At 46.3% G+C, this 14,575-nt stretch overlaps 1 long non-coding RNA gene across 1 annotated transcript; it reads left to right on the top strand.

Annotated features, from left to right (window-relative positions):
* Window positions 1–394: 394 nt before the first annotated feature.
* On the top strand, window positions 395–2,296 carry LOC127395372 (uncharacterized). Its single transcript, XR_007891787.1, has 2 exons — window positions 395–657; window positions 2,017–2,296. It is a non-coding gene; the product is annotated as an uncharacterized LOC127395372 (long non-coding RNA).
* The last annotated feature ends 12,279 nt before the right edge of the window (window positions 2,297–14,575 follow it).

The raw sequence follows: 14,575 nt of genomic DNA, 5'->3' as shown, positions 1-14,575 counted from the left end.
GGGCGCGCGGGGGCCGCGCATGGGCAGCGCGGCGGGTCGTGGGGTGCGGCCGGAGCCGCCCCGGGGACGGGGCTGGGGCTGGGGCCGGGGCCGCGGCCGGGGGGCGGCCGAGGCGCTCTCCCTGCCGTCTGCTGTGCGGCCGGAGCTGTCGCCGGGGGCCCCGGGGAAGCTGTGCCCTGCCGCCAGGGCAGGAGCGCTTCCCAGCGCTGCCCGAGGCGCCCTGAGGCTCTGACCAAATTAGGCGACTTTTCTCCGAAGGGCGTGAAAGCCTCGGAGCGTCCTAAAAATAACGCCGGCAGGGGCCGTGCCGGTCACTGCGCGGCGAGGGGCGGAGGACGGGGGCAGCAGGGATTTAGGGTGGGGCGAGGGCGGGGGCCGTGCGGACCCCCGGCGGTCTGTGCCGCCGTCCGGGCGAAGGAACCGGCCGCCTCGCTGGAAAACCGCGGCTGTTCCTTCTGCCGCTCCACCAGCGGGTTTTGTTTTTAATCCAGCGGCGTTTAAGAATAAATGAGCAAAAGCCACGAAATGGCCGGTGAAGGACAGGGAAGGCTGCGCCGAGATGCCCGGGGACGGGCAGGACCCGCGGGCGGGAGGCTGGAGGGCATCGCCCGGGCAGGCCCGGGGGCCGCGGAAATCCCGCCGGCCGAACTGCGGAAGGTGCGCGGTGAGGTCTGAGGAAGCCGTCGCCGCGCTGGCGGGGCGCAGGCGGTGCGTGCGCTGCAGGGGCAGGCGCGGGTGCGGGGGCTGGGGTGAAGAGGTGCGGGAGGTCCGCCTCCTCGGCAGGACCCGGCCGCTTTCTCCAGGTTGCTCGTGACCGCGGCACAGACGGCGCAGGGCTGAAGCGGAGCTTCCCGAGCGCACCCGTGGCGGACAAAAGACGCGCGGCCCCCGCTCCCCGTCACTCCCCAAACTGCGTCTCGCGTTGTGTTTATGGTCTTCTCACTTTATACTTAGTCTCTTCCCAGAGACTTTATTGTTGTGCGAGGCCGGGAACGGATTTGCGAGGAATGCTCTCTCGCTGGCTGCCTGCGTGTTTGCTGTCCTGTTTGAGCCACGGTCGCGTTGCCGCCTGCGGTCCGTGCCAGCGCTTCTGCTGGAGCGGGGCTGGCGACAGGCAGCGCGAAACGGCGACAGGCAGCGACAGAGTGCGGGACAGCCGCGGCCCTCGAGCTCTCGGGGCCCTCCGGACTTGTCCTTCCCATCATCTGCTCGCAGACAGCTTAGAGTGTCCCCTTGTTTCAAATACACCGGTCCTTCTGGGTGTTTTAACCGGGAGAGAAATAGCGATACAAAAAGAAAGCCCCTAACTTGAGGAACGATGTCAGTATTGCGCTCCGGTTTTGTAGGTTTTTCCCTACCTGTCAAGGAGAGTTTATTACGATTCCTCAAGAACCAGGAAAAAGCAGCTAAGATGCACTACTAATACAGGGGAATTAGGAACTCTAATGTTGAGTGGGCTTGAGATAGTCATACGAAAGCTTACTGCACAGTAAGAATAGGTAGTGAATTTATAGATGCGCACGTACAGGGGGGGAAAAAAAGCTGTTCTTTTTTTTCTGTGCAATGTCGGATCCTTAGCGCTAAAATTATGGTAACCGGGAAGCTGTATAATTACAAGAAAAAATAAAAACAAACAAAAACAAACAAACAAAAAAAACCCCACAAGCATTGAAAAGGACAGGTTGTTTAGCAGAACAAAAAACCTCTCGAAGATAGTAGGCTTGTTAGACGCAGGGAATGTTTACCTGGATCACTGCCCACTCAGTTTCTTCATAACAAACACTCATTTTATTACAAAGCAGTTATTGCTCCTTGTTATAACAATTCCACTACAGAAGCAGGATTTTACCCTGTCTATCGTGTGTAATAATAGTGTTCTGTTGCGGAGAGTGTAAATTATTTGGACCTGCAAAACTCGGGTTATCATCTTTTCTAGACGCTCCCTTACACATATTTCAGCCTCTCTGTGCAATGAAGACTAGTTTGCACTTACTGTATTCCTTTGACTTCGTTCAGTCCCTGGTCCCTAGCCACGGAGGGCATCCTACAGGAGGCTACTTTTGTCCGTGACAGAAAACCCTGTGAAGAAGATCGCAGCCATCAGGCACTTTATTCAATGCAGAGTTTTTGCTAATGTGTGCGAATGTCTAGGCACAAGTGGTGTGAGAACTTTCCAAATCTACAGCCATTAAGTTTAAAACTCCTGTTACGAATTTCTACACCTCGGACTGTGCCTAAATATAAATTTATAAATAAACAAATAAATAAATACTCGTATAAATGCGTATGGCCTTAACATCTCCAGGATGCTGGTTCTTAAAGTCCGAATTACTGTCATTCACTTTTCAGGAGGAATCAGTTGACAGAAGTGGCTTTCTCCCTTTTCCTTCCCACCTACTTTTTTGTTTCCCTTCAACGCACTCTTTGCATTGATATTGGACTGCTTGTAGCTAAACTCACAGTCACGTTTTTAGAATAGACACAGTAGCGGTGTCAGCTGGAAGCTCTCGGACAACGCGGTGGGGGGAGGCGGGGGGGGGGGGGGGGGGACCGCTAAGGGAGAAGAAGGGTATTTAAATGCACTTTAAAGTACTCTGTTGCCGAAAGAGTAGCTGCAGAACTGCGACTGAGAAGGGGAGCAGGACTATTTAAGTGATACTTGAATCAGACGGGGCAATTTTAGTGCTGTTTATGAAGTGCATATGGAACTCCGAAAAACTGCCGACAAAATGTATTTATCAAGAGGACAAGAAGGCACAGCAATATTTGATCAGCTTTTACTTATTTTTCTAGCTGGGCACACTGTTAGTGTCACCATAAGCGTAGCAGTTATGGTAGCTTTGTCAGTTTATTATTTAGGGTATTTCCCTGCAGCATTTTCGGAATGTTTCTTTATCTAGGCAAATCCTCCTGTCTCCTTTTTGAGAGCGATTTACCTCAGGGAGGTAATGGCTCAAGGAGCCATTTCCTATAACAGGTAGTTTGACAAGGAAAACCGACGGTCTTAAATATCAAAGAGTAGTCAAACCGCAATAAGATTCAAAGCAGGGAATGTTGGAACATTTTGTTCCAGCGAATGAGCTAAAAATAACAGCCCCAAACCGTGTTGGGACGGGGGTCTATTTGCCCACTTGGAAGGGCCGTTAGGAAATAGAAATTAAGTTATCAATGTAATCAAACAGAAAAATCTGACCGGAGAGGTGAAGGGTGAAGTAGTTTTGTTCTAAAGTGTCGGTGATTTAAACAAGTCGGAGACCAGAGCCGGGGATCTGAACGGGATTTGATGGGTTGTTGGGAGCTTTAATCTAATTTTATACCTTCCTCGTGGCACATCAGAATGCGTTTGAACAAGGTCATAATAATAGCAAATTACACAGCCAAGCGTGATCCTGCTGCTCCAGACGTTCTGCCACTGGAAGACGAACCTGCAAGTCTCATTTTCAGCCCCAAAGCAAGCTCCTTCTACAGCTTCATGTTTTTACTTACCTGCAGGACAGGCACTTTAAAGACACTTCTTTGACAGCCATTTCAGAGAGTAGAGGCAAAATGTGGTGCAAGTCAAAACGGAAATTCTTAAGAACATGACAATTACACCATCCACATTATTGAGATATTTGGTGCCACGTCTGAGACTTTTACCATTCACGCTGAAAGAAACGAGAGCTTCTTTACTTGCAGATCGTAGGAGAAAATTAAAAAAAAAATCCGAACAACAACAAAACCCCAGACACCTATGGATTTGATCCTAAATCACTTTCTGCTTTCCCCGTTTCCAAATAAACTCGTTTCCAGATAGTTAGTGCTTCCCTATTCTTGTGAGCAGCATGGGGTTTGTTTTGGGGTTTGATCGTTCAAGGCACAATAGAGACGTGGGAGAAGAAACAACCCATGCCAGCCCAGCCGAGTGGGGCTGCTCCCCGGCCGATCGCACAGCCTCCCCAGCCACGGAGAGACCCGGGCGGGCTGCCTGGGCCGCCACAGCTCCCTCCGCAGCCCTCAGCATCCCCTCGCAGCGCCGTCCCCGCCGGGCCCTCTCCTGCTGACCCCCGCGGCTGGCGCCGACCCCTGGAGCGGGCTCGGCCGCGGCTCCGCCTTTCCAGCCTCCCAGCCCGTCTCCCCCTCATACGGGCTTTATTTTCACCTAGCCCTACAGCAACAGGTTCTTGAAAGCACCGTATGGTTCCCCCCAGCTCCGGACACAAACACAAACTCTCCGCACCCTCGGCCCCTCTGAGCACCCCCACCGGAACGGGGCGGCCATCCCCACCTCCCCCTTCCTCGGCTGAGGGAGGCTTTCCTCTCTCCAACCAGCGAGCCGGGGCCGGACCGTGCCCCGTTACCTCTCTCTAGTGCTCAGGAACAGGGGGCGTCCTGCACCGCCGGCCGCCTCCCTCCGGGTCCCGTCTGCGGGACTTCCAGTTCTTTTCCCCTTTCTGTCTGTCCTCCCGCTTGTCTGCCCGCCCGGCTGCCTCCTTTTATTTTCCCTGCCAGTGACTTAAGCCCCAAGCCAAGGAGACGCAAAGGAAAAATACAGCCGTGGGCTCCAGGTCTACAAACACAACTCGGAGGGAGCGTTCAGAAGTTTGGAAGGAGGGAAAGGAAGAAGGCAGCGTAGGAGACAAAAGCTCCGCCGATGCTCCGGCTCTGCTCGGGTTCCCCGGCGACGGACAGAGTCCGTTTGCTGTTTGTTTGTGCCGGCTGTTTTCGGAGGCAGGGCGGCGGCGGCGGGAGGTTCGGCGCACTCATAATTTCGGGCTTAGATACGTGAATTTTAGCGAAAAATACCAGTCGATCGACATCTTTGCAGCTGCTATTGCTAGTGGAAACTTTCCTAAAAGCGGCTGAGGCTGCTAGGGCAGGGTGGGGTTCTGTTTTGTTTGGGTTTATTTGTTTGTTTTGTTTGGGGTTTTTTGGGGGGGGTTTGTTTTGAGGTTTGTTTGTTGGTTTGGTTTGGGTTTTTTTGTGGTTTGGTTTTTCAGCTGGTGAATCCTTAAGAAGCTTTACATCGCCTTGCTGTCTCCGCGGTTTGGGTGTCCAGTAGCTAGGGAGGTAGAAATAGCCGGCTCTTTAAACGAGGGGTAGCGGCGCCGCTACCTGTTATGTGTCATTGTCCTCGAAAGGGCATCCTTCGGGATGCTCGTAAGCTGCAAAAGTAACACAGGGATGTCAGAGAGGAAATGGCCAACATATGTCTCCTTTATCCTCAGTACATGTTAACTGCTTTTATTTTATTTTATTTTATTTTATTTTATTTTATTTTATTTTATTTTATTTTATTTTATTTTATTTTATTTTATTTTATTTTATTTTATTTTATTTTATTTTATTTTATTTTATTTATTATTTATTTTTTTCGTCCCGTAGAAGAAATTCGTGTCAGACTGAAAGTATTGCTCTTTCTTAGGGCCGAACAATAACCTGTTGTACTGTGCTCAGAACAACATTAGTCAAGGAAATGTGCTTCCAGACTGGGTGGAACGGAGAAACCGATCTGTTATTGGAGATCATCCACTTAAGAGATTGAGGTTGTGGGGGGAAGCAACTCTGGAGTAAGGAAATTAAGCTAAGCAAGTGGAGAAAGTGACCTCCAGTGCGCAGGCAACCTTTGAAAGCGCCAGGAGGAACGAGCCAAACTGCTCTGCAGTGAGAGAGCCAAGTGGAAGCTGTGAGAGGCCACAAAACGCAGTGCGGAAAGATGCTGCCGGGAGCGCTCGCCCACAGTGCCTCCGGCCGCCCCCCGGGACGGGCCGCCCTCGCCCACCGGCTGCCTCTGCCCCGCTGCGGCTAGGCTGGGGGAGAGGCGCTCACCCCTCGGGAGAGGGAAATAATCGGCGGCTGCTGTAAGACAGAAATAAAGGGGGTGAGGAGATGAGGTCGGGCAGTCGGAAGGACACGGGAGGCGTTAATCAGAAGGAACAAATAGGCGGCAGGTCAACGATGAAGCTTTGCAGGAGGTAACTACTTGCTTTGCACGCTCGGCACTGGGCAGAGGGAGATAATCTCCCACTGAAGAGGTCTGCAGGCTGCAGTCTTCAGAGGAGCTGCTGTTGGGATCCTCCTCCATCTCACATCGTTGAAGGAAGGAGGCAGCTTTATCGTGCACTGCTACAAAACGGAGGGCCCGAAAGTTCCTGCTTGTCACTGTCACCCAAAGAAGAAGGTTCACCTCAGCTTGCCAGGCTTTAAGGTGCTTGTTTACTTAGTGGTGATGAGAGTTGTGCACGGGCATTACTTTTGGGTTGGGTAAAGAATGAGAACAGAGAAGTCATGCATCTGCTACATCTTGGCAAATGCACTGGTGGTCAACGTTTGATGAAATAACAGAACCACGTGGTTTTTGTGGCAGCAGGGCTGTGGAGCCATCCCCAAAAATGCCTTGCTGTGATAGCTCTTGCCACACTTGGCATTTTGCATGTGTAACACTTGGAGTGGAGGCTTTCCCCCCCAAACACACACACGTGTACTGCCACCAGGCCACCACAGCTTTATTGATGACAGGTTTCTAGCAAATGCAGAGTTATCTTCCAGGGGATGAATCACATCACCAGCCATGGCAACATATCAGCCTGCTCTGGGGACAAGCAGGGAGCTGGGGCATTCAGGGAGGTGATGGGGGTGAGACTCCCCATGGGTGTGGGCATGGGGGCAACGAGGTGCAGCTCATCCTGCGCCCTCATCCAGCAGCCCCCCTCACTGGGGTGCAGCTGCAAGCCCTCCAGGAGCAGCTTGCCGCCAGGGCTCCATCTATTTAAAGCCTCTGCTGCCTCTGCAGACTTCATGAAGCGTGTGCCAATCCCCTTGGCTTGGCAACATTATTTTTGGCTGTGGCTCCCTCCTGCAGCAGAGAAAATACAATAAAATGAAAATAAACAGAAAAAAAAATCAAGAAAAAAAAAAAAAGAAAAAAATATGCCCAGTGAGTGCTCCTGGCAGGGGAAGGAGAGGAGCCCATGGGTGCCAAAAGCCTCCCTTACCATGTCATTCAGTGGTTGCCTTCCCTCTGACCATTGTACCTACACCTGTGAGCTGTAGGGTGACAGGTGTGAGGTAAGTGGATGTGGCATGGCATCACAACCCTTCACTGGCTGCTGTAGGGCCTTCCCCAGCACAGTTCCTGGCCCTGGCCCCCCTGCCCCAAAGGAGGGTGGCCACCTCTCTGGTCCGTGCCATGAGGGCAGCAATCTGCCCCAGGCTCCAGTGTAGCTGCTGGTGATGGACTTGGGACCACCATGGGCTGGACAGCAATTTAGGTTGGATATACCTCTCTGGGTGGGCACTGCTGGTTTACAGATGATACTAGATCCTGCTGGTGTGGCCTGGCCTTAGCCTTCTTCTTGCACTCACGGAGAGGTGTTAGGATGCACTGCAGCTTTGCTGGTGCAGGTGGAGCCTGAATTCTGATGCTGTGCATTCCACTTCCACATCTCACCCTGAAAAACAGCATCGTAATGACAAAAACCACTGACATTTAAACAAATCTTATTCCTAAACTGAGGCCATGAGAGTTGTAGGTACAATGCATACCAAAAATGAAGAAGCCTGTGCTTTCCCAGAAAACTTTATCTGTCAAAACTTCACAGAAAACACAAGAGGATGTGGTTTAGGAAGGGAAAGTAAATCCGTAATGGGAAAAAGAAACCCCTTTCACAGATGCAGAAGAAAACACTACAGAAGTTTGTGGTGGGAAAGCACCGGTTGATTATGTTTTTTCCTCTGATCTACCAACCTATGTTTCTACCTCTATAGGAGCACGTATATACGCATTTATGTAAAACACATTCTGTACTGAAAAATGGGAAGTATTTCTACTTGCAGGCTGTAAGTAAATTTTGTCACCTTCTTTGGAAAGGCTCATGTATTGCTTTTGTTCACATTACTTTCATTCAGCTCCTCTTACTTCCAACATATATTCCCTCCTAAGCAGCAGAAGGAAGATAGAAGGGCTAATGATAGATGATGGGAGTGGGGGTTGGTAGGATAAAGAAAGAGGTGGGCCATGTTTTGGTTTTGCCTTAGCAGTCAGTACAATTCGTGGGATAGACGTTGCCTTTGCTCACTGTAGTCACACAGAGCTGCTCTTGGACTAGGCTGACCTCCTGCTGCTGGCAGTCACAGCTTCCTCTGACTTTCTCTACTTCCTCTACTCAAGAGCTGAGTGCTGTTCTGCTCCATCACTCACTTGTGTTAATGCATATTGTACTGCAAAATATATTACTTCATCGATCAGTTCAGCTGGTTAACAGAAAGATTAATAGTCTTACCTTATTAACTTGAGTGCATGTGCTCCTGTATTCAGCGTATTCAAAGAACTACAGAGCATGATGAAGCTACAGAGAAGTTCCGTTATTATCCTGTTTTCCATTTGTTCAAAGTGTTCTGAAAGTATCACCTTTGGAACTCAAATTTCCTGTGTCCAGTAAAAACTCTTAACATGCCAGGAAGTCTTCCTCCACACACAAAACTCAGCCTTTCAGAAAATTCACTGGATGTTTAAAATATTAAGCAGAACTTACTTTTTAGTTTAAATGCTTTCAAATAGATCTTTTCACTATGAACATACATGGACTATAGTGCCAGGATTGCTTGTCCAGCTGCTGGTACAGTACATTTGGAGCTCCTGTAATCATTCAAAAGATGCTTAAATACTAGATTGTTAATAATATTTTATTTTAATATTTTTAGAGTTGTTTAGCGCATTGATTAGGCAATCTTCACAGGTATTCCCAGGCGTGTGAATGTTCAGGAGAGGAGAAGAAGTCAGGAAGATTGTAATATATTCAGTTTCCTTATTGTGAAAAAGGCAATGGAAAACATATTGATGAGTGCTGGAGGTGTGTGCCATGTCCCATTTATTTCCATGGCATGACATTGTCTCTTGCACATTACAAGCAATACAAGGATGAGTGCAGACAGTGTTTTCCTTAAGTTATTTCCCTGCTTATTGGGCCCTGCTCCACTGATGATGAGCACACTTTCTAGCCACCTGTCTACTGTGCCTTGAGAACTGGTGGAGAGCCTTGAAGGTCCTTCTTTTTGGACACATAGTGCAGGATACTGCAGAAGGCAGGAGTAGAGATGACTCTGGCCACACTTATCCAGATGTTCTCTGGTAAGAACTGCCTTTTCCTTAGCCTGCTGAGTTCACACTTTTCCATCTCCTCTGGCTGACAGTCCTCTGCTTGTTGCAGCTATATCAGCATGAAGAGGGTGAGAGGTATGTCTTAAAATTACACACGTCCTGCTAACATCCATACTCTTGGGAGGAAGTAAGATCCCTGCTGTTCAAACTGGTAAATGTAAACTCTGGGACAGCATCATGCTGGTTATATTTCTGCTCTGTGGGTGACAGAGGCCTGTGTTGTTTTTCCAGCTGAGAGAGCTGGGTTTTCTCTGTGATTGGTAAAGTGTTAACACTGGCTGCAGAGCAGCTTGTGAAGCCCATCCTCTGACACCTTAGCTATTATTTTAAGCACATTAGCAATGGAACAAGAGCATCAATCATGTACAAAATCTCTGCTACTATAAGATCTTCAGCTGTCTTGCTGACACCAGAATGATACAGGCATGTAGAAGTCTGGACAAAAAAGCCACCAGGTGGCAAAATCATCCATTCCAGGTAAAAATGTCTGCCCTCCTGGGTAGATCCTGGAGATGGAGGACAGGAAAAGTTTGTGGTCAAACCTCATGTGTATTTCTGTTTCATGCAGAAGTGCTGAATGTATCAAGACTACATGCTGATGTATTAGCTTTCTCTTGCAAAAACTGTCCTGCTGGTGCACCTATAGAGAGCCCATAGCGATCATGGTATGCAATAGGTGCCTGCCAGTCTGTCTAATCAGCACCCAAGAGCAGAAATAAACTGCTCTTTCTTTCTTTCTTTCTTTCTTTCTTTCTTTCTTTCTTTCTTTCTTTCTTTCTTTCTTTCTTTCTTTCTTTCTTTCTTTCTTTCTTTCTTTCTTTCTTTCTTTCTTTCTTTCTTTCTTTCTTTCTTTCTTTCTTTCTTTCTTTCTTTCTTTCTTTCTTTCTTTCTTTCTTTCTTTCTTTCTTTCTTTCTTTCTTTCTTTCTTTCTTTCTTTCTTTCTTTCTTTCTTTCTTTCTTTCTTTTTCTTTCCCTTCCCCTTCAGATCCCAGTGTAAAAGTGAACTGGTCATATGAAAATAACCTTTGCTGCCTTCTCTAATCTTTTCTGTATCCCACTACAAGAACACTAAAGCCATGTTCATGAACACTTGATCCAGGTCCAAGCTGATGTAACAGGAAAGGACAGAAATGCAGGTGAGAATTTGGCTGGCAGACTAAAAGCACTTTTCCAGAGGAGCTACGGAGGGACAGGCAAGTTCTTCCTTTGATCATTTTGAAACATGCTATCAATCTGATGAGTGCTAGAAGTGTGGAAGACATGCTCAGAAATCCTAGTGCCAAACCTTTTGTAGGACCAAATTACAACATAGTTAGAGCCTGTTACAAGAGTATGGATCGTGTGCAGCTCTTCAAGTGCACACTCACGTACAAGTTTTGTCAGTTCAGGTAAGCATGCCTGCTTCAACAACAGGAAATACTCTGCCAAGTCAATTTGAGTGCTTTAAGGACCCATTTCAGAAACAGTGGGTTAAGGGAAGTTCAGTGGAAAGAGACCCTGTAAGTGAAGCTGGAAGGAGACTTGAATCTGGTAGATTGGTTTGCAAAAAATAGGAAACCAAAATAATGATCCTCTGAGGGCCTGCCCTGGCTTCATTTCACAATGCTCTGCAATTTCTAAACTTGAAAAAAAACCCTACAAAACAAAACCCCAAACTGCTACAAAAATACAGCTGCTACGAAGTCAGTTAATGTGCTGCTGGTCTGTTCACATAGCTTGGCTGAAAATGCTTCAAGGCAAAAGTAACAACAAAGATGTGCACCCATTCCCTTCCTGTTCACCTTAACGAGGTGTGAACTCAAAAGGCTCTGCATGCCATTTAAACGCTATTATTAAGCCTCAGCTGTTTTCGGTTGGTTGGTTTTGTTTGTTTGTTTTTGTTTTTTTTTTAAATTAAAAAAAAAGTTACAGTTCCTCGGAAATCCTATGTACTGACAGAGGCAAGGGTCTGGGGGAAGGACTTACATACTTTGCCATCTTATTAAGGACAGCTGAACAACTGAGGGCAGTCTCTTGTGTGGAATGTATAGGAAAATTTCTACCTTTTTTTTTTTTGCGCATCACTCTGTAATCTCGTAATCTCTTAATTTGTTCTGGTGATAATGTGGTTGAATGATGATTTTGTGATAGTGCTTCCAACATATTTTAGTAGAGGAACAGGATTGAATAAACAAAAGTGAGACTAGTAACTATGCAGAAGTAGATACTGTGCATCAGGATTCTGCAGCTGCTTTCCTGGACACGCAAGGAGAGACTTGCTGCTGACTAAAACTGTATATGCCATGTGTCTTCTCAGAGGCATTGCAAGCTAGTGGATGAAACCTCTGTTGCTTTATTACCCAAAGTGAAAAATCTGTTCTTCCCTAATGAGTAATAACTTTGCTACTGGTTGCCGAGGCCGCAGGATTTTAGAAATAATTTTACGAAATATTCTTTAGTTTTCCCTTACCCAATATGCCAGCTCAGGGCTGGGAACAACTGACACTTGTTGCCACTGTGGCGAGTAGGAACTCCAGGCTTTGCTTGTCAGTACAGGGAATTACTATCACCAGTCTCTCTGTAAAGCTGCTGACCAGCATTCCCCATCTCTTTGCCCAGTGCTTTTTACCCTAGACCGCAAAGTACTTGCCTAGGGGAAGCAGAAGAAGAAACCATTTTGTTGGTGCCAAGCCCAGAGTTATAATTCTGCCTAGTTGCTAGGAAACTATGCAGGAGGCTCCGCGGGGCTGGGAGCCTATAAAGAGCAGCATGGCAAAAGTATGAACTTTCAGAAATAATGAGCAAGTGTCGTGCACATGTGCAGACCGTGGGTTTCCCGCAGTGCATTGCTCAGATGAACCTGAACTGGTTGCTGCAGGAATAGCAAAGTGGCACCTTTTTAGCTACAGTAGCCTTTCCCTGAAAAACAAGAAACTCCTACGAGAAAGCTGGTGTGGTGAGAGCAGATTTTTACATGTGCAAAATGATGCATTTTGCCAAAGCTACCTGTTTTTCTCAGCCCTGTTATACATGAGGACAGCTGTATCCCTCATGCACACAGCTGAACTGCATCGTATTGTCGCTTAACATGATCCTTCTTTACCCGTGTATTCTTTGGCTGCACTACTCCATACAATTTACTGCTCAACCATGAATATGCCAGATCCACTTTCACTCATTTTAATTCCTGTCTTGTTGATTAGTGACAAAATCTTGAAAATACAGATATTTTAATAAAGCAAATCACATCAGCAGTTTTGAAAATAATTATTGAAAAAATTGACCGTATGGATTCTGCTATAAGGGTGTAAAATAATTCTTTGATTGTTATTTGTTTTAGTGCAAATTGTGTAAGCTGATCTGCCTTCAGATTGCTGTCTACTCATATTGAGACAGGTAATTGATTATGTAACAATTAACCATGGAGACTTTTCATGTTTCATCCATTATGAACATTAAAAGTATCAAGTAAACAGACACATATGCTCAGAAGACAAGGAAAAAAAAAAACCCCAACAAAAAAAAAACCCAAACAAAACAGAATCAACAGAACTTAAAAGTCAGTCTGCTACAAAATATATTACCTTTGATTATATTTATGAAAAAGAAAGCCATAATTAAGACATGCTAGTGCTATGCAATTGAGAAATCAAAGGGAGTGGAAGCTACTCAGTAACTGAGTAACTGTGGCAGCCTTGGGTAACACAGTTTTTCGAAGAGATCACAATACCCTTTGCTTTCCATGATGCCATTATTTCTTGCCTTTGATACAGAATCATAGAACGGTTTGGGTTGGAAGGGACCTTAAAGATCACCTAGTTCCAACCCCCCTGCATGGGCAGGGACACCTCCCACTAGACCAGGTTGGTTAGGGCCCCATTCAGCCTGCTCTTGAAGACTTCCAGGGAGGAGACATCCACAACTTCCCTGGACAACCTTGTGCTAGTGTCTCACCACCCTTACATTAAGAACTTCATCCTAATGTCTAATCTAGATCTACCCTCTTTCAGCTTAAAACCTTTCCTCCTCATCCTTTCACTACATGTCCTTGTGAAAGGTCCCTCCCCAGCTTTCCTGTAGGCTCCCTTCAGGTACTGGAAGGCTGCTGTGAGGTCTCCCTGGAGTCTTCCATTATATATAATATTAAAAGTTCCTGATTGTTTGCAAAACTACTTGCAGAGTTAGACTTAGTAACTATACAGGCTCAAACAAACAAAGAAAAAAACCCCAAACAAAGGAAAAAAGAAAAAAAGAAAAGCTGCAGCGAGTAATGGGCCTGTCTACTAGAACTTGAGTCTTTGTCAGCAATCACAACAGCAGCACAAAAATTAATCCTAAGGACTAACAAAAAGCCTGGAAATCTATCATGAAGTGTTGCCAAGGTTCTTGTAATAAACTTTCTTACGTATTGGTGCCTGGCACCAATTGTTAATTGTCCGTGACTCTCTGACTCAAAGATTAAATTCTATAACAAAGAAAAACAAAACTTAAAAAATTTTTAAAAATCAACACCCACAGATTCCCTCTGTCCTGGAGAAAGATCTGCTCTCCACTCAACTGACTGGCTGTAATAAATTTTACAAAATCTGTACTACGGATAGCATGAAATACCATTTCTTCCCTTCACTGAACAGACAAATCTGTAATTTAATTTTTCTAGGTGTGACTTCTTCATAAAATAATCAGAAAAAATAAAGACAAAAAACTGCTCCGCAATAGTTCTTAAGCCTTAAAGCCTGTGGTTTGTTTTGGTTTTGTTTTTTGTTTGTTGGGGTTTTTTTCCTATTTCATGGCAATCTATGCAGAATGTATTTTTAGCAGCTTGGAATTTTTTTCTTGAATCCGAGAAAATAAAATTGATTTCCTGAAAGACCTCCACGTTCCCATCAATGGTCTCCAAGAAATTATGAAGATTATTTGAGAGTTTGCACTCGGCAAATAGTTCTTAACAGGAAGGAATATATTTGTTATCTGGCTGATTAAAACTCTTCACACACTTCGGCCTCATGCAGTTTTATTTATTTCTTTGTAAGTGCCTTAATTTGGTAGGAAGTTTTTGATGTGAAATCCTTCCTCTTTGAGGTGCCTTACTGCCTTCGGGCTTGGACTGGGGACAATTCCTCAAGAGTGAAGTGAATCCTGCTGGGAGGGTGTAGTATGATGTGAAAGTTTATAAAAGGCATCTGAAGCAGTGAAATTACGTAAACTGTCTGCAAAAGCCTTTTTAAAAAATACATGTCAAGAGCTGTACTCACCAAACACGGCCTGTGAGGGCTAAACAAAAATATTTTGGTGTAAATTTATATCAATTTGGTGTAACTTTGAATTTCAAAACACAATCGCAAGCAACTTCACTCTCCCATTCTCCCAGTCCGCCTTCATCACCCTGTCCAGGGCAGGCTGCTTGCCCTGCCTGGCGGGGCGGCTCTGATGCTCTCCGTCCATTCGCAGAGGGCG

The sequence above is a fragment of the Apus apus genome, chromosome Z (genome assembly GCF_020740795.1).
Source record: "Apus apus isolate bApuApu2 chromosome Z, bApuApu2.pri.cur, whole genome shotgun sequence".
Lineage (NCBI taxonomy): Eukaryota > Metazoa > Chordata > Aves > Apodiformes > Apodidae > Apus > Apus apus.
Note: the sequence above shows the minus strand (reverse complement) of the source record. Positions and strands in the feature narration are given on the sequence as shown.